General features: G+C 42.8%; 1 pseudogene; it reads right to left on the reverse strand.

The window, feature by feature from the left end:
* Positions 1 to 2,551: 2,551 nt before the first annotated feature.
* Positions 2,552 to 4,069, reverse strand: LOC121587391 (annotated as a pseudogene).
* Between the last annotated feature and the right edge of the window lie 9,266 nt (positions 4,070 to 13,335).

Genomic DNA, 13,335 nt, shown 5'->3' on the forward strand with positions numbered 1-13,335 from the left:
ACAGCGCTTGTAACGCCAAGGTAGTGGGTTCGATCCCCCCGGGACCACCCATACACAAAAAATGTATGCACGCATGACTGTAAGTCGCTTTGGATAATTGCGTCTGCTAAATGGCATATTTATGGTCCCAGCTGCCTTGATCATTGACAAGATCCTCCCGTGTAGTTCTGGGCTGATTCCTCACCGTTCTCATGATCATTGCAACTCCACAAGGTGAGATCTTGCATGGAGCCCCAGGCCGAGGGAGATTGACAGGTTTTTTGTGTTAATTCCATTTGCGAATAATCGCACCAACTGTTGTCACCTTCTCACCAAGCTGCTTGGCGATGGTCTTGTAGCCCATTCCAGCCTTGTGTAGGTCTACAATCTTGTCCCTGACATCCTTGGAGAGCTCTTTGGTCTTGGCCATGGTGGAGAGTTTGGAATCTGATTGATTGATTGCTTCTGTGGACAGGTGTCTTTTCTACAGGTAACAAGCTGAGATTAGGAGCACTCCCTTTAAGAGTGTGCTCCTAATCTCAGCTCGTTACCTGTATAAAAGACACCTGGGAGCCAGAAATCTTTCTGATTTGAGAGGGGGTCAAATACTTATTTCCCTCATTAAAATGCAAATCAATTTATAACATTTTTGACATGTGTTTTTCTGTTGTTATTCTGTCTCTCACTGTTCAAATAAACCTACCATTAAAATTATAGACTGATCATTTCTTTGTCAGTGGGCAAACGTACAAAATCAGCAGGGGATCAAATACTTTTTTCCCTCACTGTAAACAGTTGCATTTATGAGTATTATGTCAATAAAAATATAAGGTCAATCAAGCAAAAACCTGATTTAAAAAATGTATTCATAAGAAATTACAGAAATTGTTTGCTCAGTGGGAAATGAATATCCAACCAGTCAGTGACCACTGTGTGGATTTTTGAATTTGTGACAGCAACTATGTGAGCTTATTAAAGTATTATAGACACTATGTCCTGGGATTTCCTATGATCTAACTGCTCTTGTGTGGCTTGTGAGTGTCAGTAAAACCGATTACATGTATTTGTGATTCAGCTTTTCATAGATGGTTCATAATATTTTGTAGCCCAAACCATTCAGACTTTACAGAAGTTTTTGTGAGAACTGCCCCCGTACCCCTTTGGGATCAGCCCTTGTCTCACAAACACAGCTCTAGCCCTGTTAATCACACAGACTAATGGTTTGTAGCAATGGCTGCAGAAGAAATGGACGAATCCAATGGTACAGCTCAAACACGCAATGTTTTAAAAGGGGTTTGAAGTCCAAAACGCGCCAGTGTCACGTTGGGACTAGGAGTTAAAGGCCCAGTGCAGTCAAAATTAGTATTTTCCATGTGTTTTGTATCATATTGTACAACTAACTAACACAAAAAGTGTGGAACAATTTGATCAGCCATCACCAGGCAGTAAATCACCAGGCTGTAAATTAGTTATTAGACCAATAAGAAACGTTAAAAACCTCTGCCAATAACGGCTAGTTTTCAGTTTTTCCCTCCCTACTGATACCACTCCTAGACAGCCCTAGCAAAATTCTTGCTTGAGAAATTGCTTTCTTGCTAAGAAGCAAATTTTTTTTTTTGACAATTTTTTTGTTGTTGTTGAAAACAATAAGGTACCTAATTTTTACACAAATTATTTGATATTGAGATAAAAAGGTTAGGGTTAGTTGTTGACTGTTATTGACCATCTACAAACCATCGATGTGGTACTATCCAAATAAAGTGTTCCCGAAAGAATATCTTCATGCTCTGGTTTCTATGTATGATGTTCTTGTCACATAGGAATTATACAGCATTGTGACATAAACCACATAATGAAATGTATTGTACCATGAGAAATGAAAAACAGAAAATACGAACGGCATGTTCAGAAGTAAATGGTCCATGGAGTAAATGGATATGATCATCATAATTTCAATTAAAAGGAAATACTATTACATTTACAAAATAGTAATTTAGCATTCACTATTGACACCTTAATATCAGATATACACTACTGGTGAAAAGTTTTAGAACACCTACTCATTCAAGGGTTTTTCTTTATTTTTACTATGTTCTACATTGTAGAAGAATAATAGTGAAGACATCAAAACTATGAAATAACACATATGGAATTGAGATGGTTTGGGATGAGACGGACCGCAGAGTGAAGGAAAAGCAGCCAACAAGTGCTCAGCAAATATGGGAACTCCTTCAAGACAGTTGGAAAAGCATTCCAGGTGAAGCTGGTTGAGAGAATGCCAAGAGTGTGCAAAGCTGTCATCAAGGCAAAGGGTGGCTATTTGAAGAATCCCTAATATAAAATATATTTTGATTTGTTTAACACTTTTTTGGTTACTACATGATTTCATGTATTATTTCATTGTTTTGATATCTTCACTATTATTCTACAATGTAGAAAATAGTAAAAATAAAGAAAAACCCTTGAATGAGTAGGTGTTATAAAACTTTTGACCGGTAGTGTACATTTTAAGTGTCTTGACTTTTTAAAATGTCTGTTGGCTTATGGCAAGAGCTTTGTTCTCCTCTGGCAGTTATTTTCTTTGGCTTGTGAAGTGTCTCTGAATAGATGTTTGATCACCTAACACCTGCAGCCACTGTCGCACCTGACTGAGACATTGAGAGCCTTGAGATTTATTGACCACTGTGCTGCTCATGCCTACTCTTTTCTGTCTCAGACTGAACCTTAAGACCTTCTTATAGATCCTCTTGAAGGATGGGCTAAAGAAGTAGTAGACTACAGGATCCAGCATGCTATTGAGGTAGGCCAGACTGATAGTGATATAGAATGCAGTGTCCAAGACCTTTTGGACATCACAGTCCTTTTTGCTATCGGTGGAAGCAGTTCCTGTGTTCTTCATCCAGATCAATAGACGTGTGATGTTGCTTGGGAGGAAGCAGACCCCGAACATGGCTGTAACGACACCTAGGCACTGTTGCACTCGGCGCATCCTAGCTTCCCTGTCCAGATGTCTCGCCCGCAGCTGCAGCTGGCCTGAGATCCGCTTGGTGCATTAGACTGAGATACCAGGAACTCCAGAAAGAAATACCAGGAACTCCAGAAAGAACACAGCATTGTGCAGTTTGTTCTTGTTGGTGAAACTTTCACACTTTGTGGAGTTCCCAGCTTTGAACTGGTGAGTGTTGCTCAGAAGGTGTGAGTTCAGGGAGATGGTGTGGGCCAACTGCACCACACACTGCCTTAGAGAGGCTCATGGAGTTGAATGGGTGGCGGGGATGGACCACACGCATGTACCTGTCCAGTGCTACAGCCATCAGGAAGAAAACACTTCCTCCACGATTCATAGCCAACATGAAGAGGGACATACGACAGACTGTATCTCTAAGCTTCAAGTCCATCCCTTAGATGTAGTAACTGGCACGGAAGGGCAGGGCCACGTTCAGCAGAAAGTCAGCCAGTGCCAGGTTAAACAGGAAGACAGTGCTGCTCTTCCAGGGCTTCACGTGGTCCAGAGAGCCAGGCCGTTACCAAGAATACCCAGAACGAATTCCAGCAACAGCAGTGGGACCAGCACCCTGGTGAGGAGGTCGCCCTCAACTACACAGCCGCCCATTATTAATACAGTTAGTCCTCTGCTTCTCTGATGAGCACTACTAGATTACACAGACAAATGATATTTGACACTGTCTATGCAGTCATTGCGATGCAAAAAACAATCCTCCTGTTTGTAGCATCTGAAGAGAAGGTGAAGAAGACAATTTACACCCATGAAGGCGGTGAGATGTCAGCTCAAATCATTACCCGAAGAGCCCAAAGAAATTCCTCTCAAAATGATATGTGGTGGTTCTTGTGTCCAGTAGGTTCTCTGAAAGGAAAGTAATCTGTGAAGGTTGATAGACTAGCAGGACAAGATGGGGTACATGATTTGTGTGACTGTCATGCTCAATTTCCCTCTGTGTACAGAGCAAATGCAGGGCATCTGCTGTGTGGTGACATTACACATTTTGCTTCTGTAAAGAGTTAGTTGGATCACATGGGTGTGGCTTCAAAGTTGGCAAACTAGCAATTTCATGTCTGCTGGACCCCCTGCTGGAACCACTCCTGACAGCTGCATCACCACTGCCAGTGCCTCCCAGTGTGCAACACCTGTAGGAGCCGCCGGAGTCCCCAGCTGCAGAAGAAGGCCACATGCCTACTCTCCCGGCCACACCATCGTCGGCCCCTCAACCCCACCGTTACAAACACCAGCTCCTCCAAGCCATCGTCGGCGGTTTTGTCCACCACCACCCCAATGCACACCACCCCCCATGTCTGTCACCACCAACACGGCCTCCTCTGGACCAACTGCCTCCTCCGTCTCCCCTGGTCACACCACCATTGCAGCCTCGTCTGGTGTCCCTGCCCCCTGCAATTTGAATACCGCCACCTCCACAGGTAAACACATGTTAAATTACGAAAAAATGACTGTTTGTTATCTGTTTTATAAAACAGCAATGTAAAAAAAAATATATATATATATTTACATATCTACAGTACATAGCACCAGCCCTCAAGTCATCTCCGCCTCCTCCAAAACCTCTGCAGCTTCCTCCAGAGGTATTGATGTAAAAAAGTTTAAAAGGGTTTTCATGCAACATGCTCTGTCTAACACCACTTTTTCTCAAACTGCAGCACAGAAAATGAAGAGAAAAGCTACACCGGTCACATCTGTCACACCACCCATGGCACCACTCTCTCAGGTACTTCATAATCTGTTTTTCTCGCTCTCTCAGTTGTATCAATTACTATTGTTGTTGAAGAACTTCTACATTTTGCAAAACCATATTAATCAATTTGTATTATTATTTAATTTTTTATAAAAGAAGACACCACCTGCTGTGCTCGCTGCGGGAGCGTGATCCGCCTGCAAGCTCCTCTCAGGAGTGTAGATCCGAGGTGCCATGGGTGTGCTGTGACTTTTGCCAGCACTGGTTCCACTGCAGGTGTGTGCAGTGGGATCAAGAGGTAGCGGTGGAGCTGGATTTTTATTGTGATTTTTGTGACAATATAGGGATGGAGGTCGAGATTTAATTGTTTGTTTTGTTTGTGTTCATATGAAATTATTTATTTGTTCAAAAAAATAAATGTCTAAAATATAATATATATATTTATTGAACCCATCTTGTGTATTTCTTCCTTTACTTTCCAAGTGCACCTCTGCAACACAAACTCCAACAGTGTTTTCATTGTTTTATGTTAATGCACATAACTGAAATTAAAGTGTATTTGATGTAAATTATTAATACTCATATTTCATTTGGTTACAACACTGAATATGTTGGTGAAGAACCATTTTTTAAGAGTCCACAAGAGGGCGCACCGGGCTACGCAATAAAGTTGACAGGCAAGTTATTATCTTTTACCGGAAGACTAGCCAACTAGTCAACTATCTAGTAAACACTTCGGGTACGTGGTTGGTGTCTCTTTTTTCAACAAAATTAAACGGATATATCTTGTAATTGAACAAAATAGTAAGGTGCCCAATAACTGGGGGCCGTATACAGATAATACGGGACGTATTTTTTTGCTAAACCGCTTATCAAAAGCAGATAACAGTAATATTTTCAAATGAAATGTCAAACTTGCTAATTGCTAAACCGTTAGCTAACATTTTTACGACACCAATAATCACAAAACATTGAAGGCTTGATCACAAGATAACACTGTTGAAGGTAATATATTTCTTAAACGCTGTTGAATATGCCGATAATATGGGATTCTACGCTATATTGAAAGAAGGTGCTTCCACACAGGTGTGGTTCCCATTGGCGCGTATTCATGGATGCCAAGGGAAGCCAGGCTTCCCCAAAAAATATACAAAGAAAAAAACCTACTAAATAATTTTTCTTTCGTCTCTGTGTTTCATAAATGTCCTTCAATTCGCAAGAGGCTGAATGTATCAAACCGGAGAAAGCATCTGAGAGAACGAAACAGCGCCATTCTGAAAAAAAACTTGAATTGTTGCATCTCGTTGTGTCGTTGTCCTTCGGTACTTAACTTTCCTAAATTAGCCATGGATGGAGATAGGGATTTGGACTTGTGTTTTTACTTAGTTCTCCGTACTGGGCAATAATTATAACGGCGATTCTGATCCAACCATAAATTCATACATTGTGCCCCTGACCTGAGAGGATGGACGTTCAACATGTAGTTAGATGTAGTATGCTAATGTTAACTAGCTGGCCTGTCGCATCTTTGCCTATGAAAGGAAGGTAGGCTTGCGAGCAAGCGTTTTATAATTTCTTCTGCCACTGTCTTCTTATTGTCTCGGCCTTGGGCCTATATATCACGGTGTCCAGGCATATGAACTAACAGGTTATACAGTGCATTCGAAAAGTATTCAGACTATTTCCACATTTTGTTATGTTACAGCCTTATTCTAAAATGGATGAAAATTATTTTGTTCCTCATTAATCTACACACAATACCCCATAATGACAAAGCAAAAACGGGGTTTTATTCATTTTTGCAAATGAATTACAAATAAACGAATACCTTATTTACATAAGTATTCAGACCCTTTGCTATGAGACTCGAAATTGAGCTCAGGTGCATCCTGTTTCCATTGATCATCCGTGAGATGGTTCTACAACTTGATTGGAGTCCACCTGTGGTAAATTAAATTGATTGGACATGATTTAGAAAGGCACACACCTGTCTATATAAGGTCCCACAGTTGACAGTGTACGTCAGCGCAAAAACCAAGCAATGAGGTCGAAGGAATTGTCCGTAGATCTCCAAGACAGGATTGTGTCGAGACACAGATCTGGGAAAGGGTACCAAAACATTTCTGCAGCATTGAAGGTCCCCAAGAACACAGTGGTCTCCATCATTCTTAAATGGAAGAAATTTGGAACCACCAAGACTCTTCCTAGAGCTGGCCGCTCTGGCCAAACTGAGCAGTCGGAGGGAGAAGGGCCTTGGTCAGGGAGGTGACCAAGAACCCGATGGTTACTCTGACAGCGCTCTAGACTTCTGTGGAGATGGGAGAACAACCATCTCTGCAGCACTACCAATCAGGCCTTTATGGTAGAGTGGCCAGACGGAAGCCACTCCTCAGTAAAAGGTACATGACAGCCCGCTTGGAGTTTGCCATAAAGGACTCTGACCATGAGAAACAAGATTCTCTGGTCTGATGAAACCAAGATTGAACTCCTTGGCCTGAATGCCAAGCGTCACATCTGGAGGAAACCTGGCACCATCCCTATGGTGAAGAATGGTGGTGGCAGCATCATGCTGTGGGGATGTTTTTCAGCAGCAGGGACTGGGAGACTAGTCAGGATTGAGGGAAAGATTAATGGAGCAAAGTACAGAGAGATCCTTAATGGAAACCTGCTCCAGAGCGCTCAGGACCTCAGAATGGGGCAACGGTTCACCTTTCAACAGGACAACGACCCTAAGCACACAGCCAAGACAAAGCAGGAGTGGCTTCGGGACAAGTCTCAATGTCCTTGAGTGGCCCAGCCAGAGCCCGGACTTGAACCTGATCGAACATCTCTGGAGAGACCTGTAAGTAGCTGTGCTGCGACGCTACCCATCCAACCTGCCAGAGCTTGAGAGGATCTGCAGAGAAGAATGGGAGAAACACCCCAAATACAGGTGTGCCAAGCTTGTAGCGTCATACCCAAGAAGCCGAGTGGCGCAGTGGTCTAAGGTCAACTGTGGGACCTTATATAGACAGGTGTGTGCCACTAGAGATCCTGGTTCGAATCCAGGCTCTGTCGTAGCCGGCTGTGACCGGGAGACCCATGGGGCGGCGCACAATTTGGTCCATCGTCGTCCAAGGTAGGGGAGGGAATGGCCGGCAGGGATGTAGCTCAGTTGGTAGAGCATGGCGTTTGCAACGCCAGGGTTGTGGGTTCGATTCCCACTGGAGAAAAAACAAAAAAACAAAACTGTAAGTCGCTCTGGATAAGAGCGTCTGCTAAATGACTAAAATGTAAATGTAAAAATGTAAGACTCGAGGCTGTAATCGCTGCCAAAGGTGCTTCAACAAAGTACTGAGTAAAGGGTCTGAATACTTTTGTAAATGTATTTCAGTTTTTTTCTTTTTTTTTCTAAAGTTGCAAAAATGTCTAAAACCCTGTTTTTGCTTTGTCATTATGGGGTATTGTGTGTAGATTGATGAGGGGAAAATACAATTTAATCAATTTTATAATAAGGCTGTAACGTAACAAAATGTGGAAAAAGTCAAGGGGTCTGAATACTTTCCGAATGCACTGTAGAGCGAGCAACGCAATTATCGCAACACAGGTTGAAATATGGCTCTTTTTTTGGGCTTGGCTTCCCCAGAGATTTTACCCACACACCGCTACTGGTGGTTCCTGAGTTAATTGACTTAATAATGGTAATCAAGCCAGCTAACGTTAACCTAGCGGCTGTGCACATACACTATATATACCAAAGTATGTGGACACCCCTTCAAATTAGTGGATTCGGCTATTTCAGCCACACCTGTTGCTGACAGGTGTATAAAATTGAACACACAGCCATGCAATCTCCATAGCAAACATTGGCAGTAGAATGGCCTTACTGAAGAACTCAGTGACTTTCAACGTGGCACCGTCATAGGATGCCACCGTTCCAACAAGTCAGTTTGTCAAATTTCTGCCCTGCTAGAGCTGCCCCTGTCAATTGTAAGGACTGTGATTTGTGATGTGGAAGCGTTTAGGAGCAACAATGGCTCAGCCTCGAAGTGGTAGGCCACATAAGCTCATAGAAAGGGACCGCTGAAGCGTGTAAAAATCGTCTCCTCGGTTGCAACACTCACTACCGAGTTCCAAACTGCCTCTGGAAGCAACGTCAGCACAAGAACTGTTCATCGGGAGCTTCATGAAATGGGTTTCCATGGCCGAGCAGCCGCACACAAGCTCACCATGCGCAATGCCAAGCGTCGGCTGGAATGGTGTAAAGCTCACTGCCATTGGACTGGAGCAGTGGAAACGCGTTCTCTTGAGTGATGAATCATGCTTTGCCATCTGGGTTTGGTTGATGCCAGGAGAAAGCTACCTGCCTGAATGCCTAGTGCCAACTAAAGTTTGGTGGAGGAGCAGGGCTGTTTTTCATGTTTCGGGCTAAGCCCCTTAGTTCCAGTGAAGGGAAATCTTAACTCTACAGCATGCAATGACATTCTAGATGGTTCTGTGCTTCCAACTTTGTGGCAACAACAAGACACTTTTTTTGTTTCAGCAAATATATGTTGGAACATTGCTGCGGGGACTAGCTTCCATTCAGCCACAAGAGTATTAGTGAGGTTGGGCACTGATGTTGGGCGATTAGGCTTGCAGTCAGCGTTTCAATTAATTACAAAGGTGTTTGATGGGGTTGAGGTCAGGGCTCTGTGCAGGCCAGTCAAGTTCTTCCACACCGATCTCGACAAACCATTTCTCTATGGACCTCGCTTTGTGCACGGGGGCATTGTCATGCTGAAACAGGAAAGGGCCTTCCCCAAATTGTTGCCACAAAGTTGGAAGCACAGTCTAAAATGTCATTGTATGCTGTCTTTCTGTTGCTAAAGTTTGTCTATGGAGATTGCATGGCGGTGTGCTTGATTTTATACACCTGTCAGCAACGGGTGTGGCTGAAATTGCCGAATCCACTAATATGAAGGGGTGTCCACATATTTATCCCCCTTGGCGTTTTTCCTATTTTGTTGCATTACAACCTGTAATTTTTAATGGATTTGGATTTCATGTAATGGACATACACAAAATAGTCCAAATTGGTGAAGTGAAATGAAAACAATTCTAAAAAATAAATAACAGAAAAGTGGTGCGTGCATATGTATTCACCCCCTTTGCTATGAAGCCCCTAAATAAGATCTGGTGCAACCAATTACCTTCAGAAGTCACATAATTAGTTAAATAAAGTCCACTTGTGTGCAATCTAAATGTCACATGATCTGAGTATATATACACCTGTTCTGAAAGGCCCCAGAGTCTGCAACACCACTAAGCAAGGGGCACCACCAAGCAAGCGGCACCATGAAGACCAAGGAGCTCTCCAAACAAGTCAGGGACAAAGTTGTGGAGAAGTACAGATCAGGGTTGAGTAATAAATAAATATCCGAAACTTTGAACATCCCACGGAGCACCATTTAAATCCATTATTTAAAAAATGGAAAGAATATGGCACCACAACAAACCTGCCAAGAGAGGGCAGCCCACCAAAACTCACGGACCAGGCAAGGAGGGCATTAATCAGAGAGGCAACAAAGAGCCCAAAGATAATCCTGAAGGAGCTGCAAAGCTCCACAGCGGAGATTGGAGTATCTGTCCCAGTGGCGGCTCCTGAAAAAATTCTCAGGAGGGGCAATTTTTCTGATGATTTAGGTGACCTACACACATTTAAAAAAAGATATGTCCAGCAACAACATGAAGACAGGGGCAGCATATAAGTCAATACCAGAAGCATTTATTGACTGATCTCAAAAGTGTTGGCTTACCAGGGTTGGTGGAGCCCTCAGTTTCATCTTTGCCTCGCAAAGCTAACTCAAACACTCCGCAAAACTTCACACACTGGATTAGCCGGCTGAGGATGTGGCGGTTCTTGCTAATGTCGTAGTAAATATATTTGTTATAGTGAATATGGAATATGATATGTTGAGTAAAATGTTGTGCTAAGATCTATTTAGGTCAGGAGCTGGTTATAAGTTATGTTCCTATCCAATAACAATGGACAAAAGGGTCCTATCTTGTCAGCCTTGTCAGCAGGTGGCCAAGGACAACACCCACACCATAGGCCTCTCAGTTCTTCCAACTCACGAGTTCTTGCTCTGAGGACACACACACACACAAACACACACACACACACACATCATCACTGTTAAACACACACACACACACACACAAAAATCCCCTCTCTTAGGCTGAACATTTGAAGACAGAGAACCCGACTCAGAGCCAATGCAACAGTGACAGTAGCCTGGAGGGGACCTCGCCCAACTCATCAGGACCAATCAGAAGATCAGAACTACTAGATTGAACCTACTTCATTTATTACATAAAATGTCTGCACACAATGTTTCGGGGCTCTCTTCAGATATAATAATAATAATATGCCATTTAGCAGACGCTTTATCCAAAGCGACTTACAGTCATGCGTGCATACATTTTTGTGTATGGGTGGTCCCGGGGATCGAACCCACTACCTTGGCGTTACAAGCACCATGCTCTACCAGCTGAGCTACAGAAAGTGGATACTCATGGATGCGCATTGCAATTGTAAAATGTCAACACAATTGGAGACACCACGTCATTTTTGGAGACATGTTATTGACAGTAAACTATTGTAGATGCGACTGCTAACTAAAAACATTTTAGCTGGCTAGCTAATCATCTTAGCTAAATGTGGGGCAAACAATTCAGTTATTTACCGTTAATTTGAGGGATTGGGGTGAAAGAAATCGAGTTACATAGTGATACTTTTTACGATATACTGTATTGACAATATCGCAATATTTTAGCGCTAGTTGGCTGTACCTGCACCAAAACACCATTATTGTTCCTTCATAGCTTGTTCTCAATCTTTTCACATTGGGAGCCAATTTGTTTTCAGCACTTTTATTTCCATGACTGATCAAAACTCGTTCTCATGGCTTTCTGATCCCTCTGCAACAGACATATGGTGCGCAATAAAATCACAGTATCGAATCGCAATACGTATAGAATCATGAGACTCGCAATGCTGATGCATATATCTTATCGTGAGGTTCCTGGCAATTCCCAGCCCAAGTTCATTTGCCACAACAAATCTCTTCGCTAGCAAACGCAATGTGTCTCCAGCAATGTTTACTTTTTTGACGTTCTATGGCATCTCCACTTTCCAAGCATATATGACCACATGTAATATTTTGGTAAGTGATGCAAATAGTGAACTATGTAGGGCCAGGATGTAAAATATATGTAGCTGCAGCAATTTCTCTTATCTGATATGGTAAGTAATGGGGCTTGATTTATAGCTCCCTAAGAGTTTGACGAACGGGTCCGTGAACGCGATTGCAGATATCTTTACCTCTGAATAAACTGCCTTATATTATACAATTATCCACCTTGTCCAAAAGTCTCTACTTTTTCTCCGTTCTCCAGTAAACTTGTTTTATCAACAATAGTAAGGTTCAATGACACAGAAAGCAGTTCAATGTCGGGGTACAGTCGCTCTCTTACCAGGATCGCGGTCCGCTCTGACCAGGGTGAAGGTGGCCGGCTCCACCTCTCTGCCAGCAGCGTTTTCATTATTTAGTCCGTTCGGTAGCGGGTATGTACACGATCAACAAGATCAGTCCAAAACCGAAGATCAGTCCAAAGCAGAATGTTTGCAGAATGTTTGTAAACTAAGTCTACAAATTAAAAACATAAAATAACGCCACACTGCAGGTCGCAACATAGACGCTGATAGCCGCCATTGTCTTAGTTACGTTCAACGTTACGTCACGTATGACGAAAGCGCGTAAGTGCATGCACACAGACACCCATAGAGAATGTATTGAAAGCTTTGAAATGTGAAAAAAATAGATTTTACATGACAGGCTATGAGAGACTTCTGGGCGATTTTCAACCTGACTGAAATCGCCCAAAAAACGGGCGGGGCCATTTGAAGCACTACTTTAGCCTGATTTGACATTTAGTGGCTGGCAGATCAGACGTGAACACTGATAACTGCTGTTGCCGTGATATAATTTTTTATAAATTTATAAAAAAAAATTATAATTTTTATTTTTATTTTTTTATTTTTTATTGATTAGAAAAAAAATCCCTTCCTTTTCCCGTTTGGCAGTGCGTCGCCCATATCGCCCTATTGAACAAGCCGTCCCTGATCTGTCCATAGGACCACTTTAAGCCGTACACTCCACAGAGCTGGAGTGGCCAGAAAAAAAGCCATTGCTTTAAGAAAAAAATAAGCAAACACGTTTGGTGTTCGCCAAAGGGCATGTGGGTAACTCCCCAAACATATGAAGAAGGTACTCTGGTCAGATGAGACTAAAATTGAGCTTTTTGGCCATCAAGGAAAATGCTATGTCTGGCGCAAACCCAACACCTCTCATCACCCCGAGAACACCATCCCCACAGTGAAGCATGGTGGTGGCAGCATCATGCTTTGGGGATGTTTTTCATCGGCAGGGACTGGGAAACTGGTCAGAATTGAAGGAATGATGGCGCTAAATACAGGGAAATTCTGGAGGGAAACCAGTTGCTGTCTTCCAGAGATTTGAGACTGGGACGGAGGTTCACCTTCCAGCAGGACAATGACCCTAAGCATACTGCTAAAGCAACACTCGAGTGGTTTAAGGGTAAACATTTAAATGTCTTGAAATGGCCT

The sequence above is a fragment of the Coregonus clupeaformis genome, chromosome 18, assembly GCF_020615455.1.
Source record: "Coregonus clupeaformis isolate EN_2021a chromosome 18, ASM2061545v1, whole genome shotgun sequence".
In the NCBI taxonomy this organism is placed as follows: Eukaryota; Metazoa; Chordata; class Actinopteri; order Salmoniformes; family Salmonidae; genus Coregonus; species Coregonus clupeaformis.